Genomic DNA, 717 nt, shown 5'->3' on the forward strand with positions numbered 1-717 from the left:
ACGGATGGATGGACGGACGGATGGATGGATGGACGGACGGACAGACGGATGGATGGATGGATAAACGAATAGATGGATAAATAAAGAGATGAATAGATAGATGGATGAAAGACTGAGCGGATGAATGGAAGGATGTTGTTTGTTGTTTTTACAAGTCAGGTTACGCCGAATCAGGAAACATGAATGAAAGAATAGTTGTACGACAAGATGAATGAACAAACGTACGCACGAACGAACGAACGAACGTACGCACGAATGAACGAACGAACTAAAGAACAAATTAATGCATGAATTATTAAAATAATCATCCAAACAAATACTATTAAAAAAATTATTAGAAATTATGAAAATTATAGACATAAACTTGGAAACGAATGAAGCAGTTATATAAGTTAAACATAAATACATATACACATGTGTACAGGTGTTTGTGTTACTAATTACAATGCACTGTACATAAAAAATCTTTGAAAAATAATCATGTTCAATCTCTCTCTCTCTCTCTCTCTCTCTCTCTCTCTCTCTCTCTCTCTCTCTTACTCTTTCTCTCTAACTTTCTTTACTTATTTTAACTATATTGATATATAATAAAGAAAGCATAAGTAAAGTAACAAAAGCTAACGTAAATTGCAAAAGAAAAACCACCACAACCGAGACAACTCCTACGATTACTACCCCAACAACTACACCAACACTAACAACAATTTTTTCTCACCA

Source organism: Helobdella robusta (genome assembly GCF_000326865.2).
Source record: "Helobdella robusta unplaced genomic scaffold HELROscaffold_3, whole genome shotgun sequence".
Lineage (NCBI taxonomy): Eukaryota > Metazoa > Annelida > Clitellata > Rhynchobdellida > Glossiphoniidae > Helobdella > Helobdella robusta.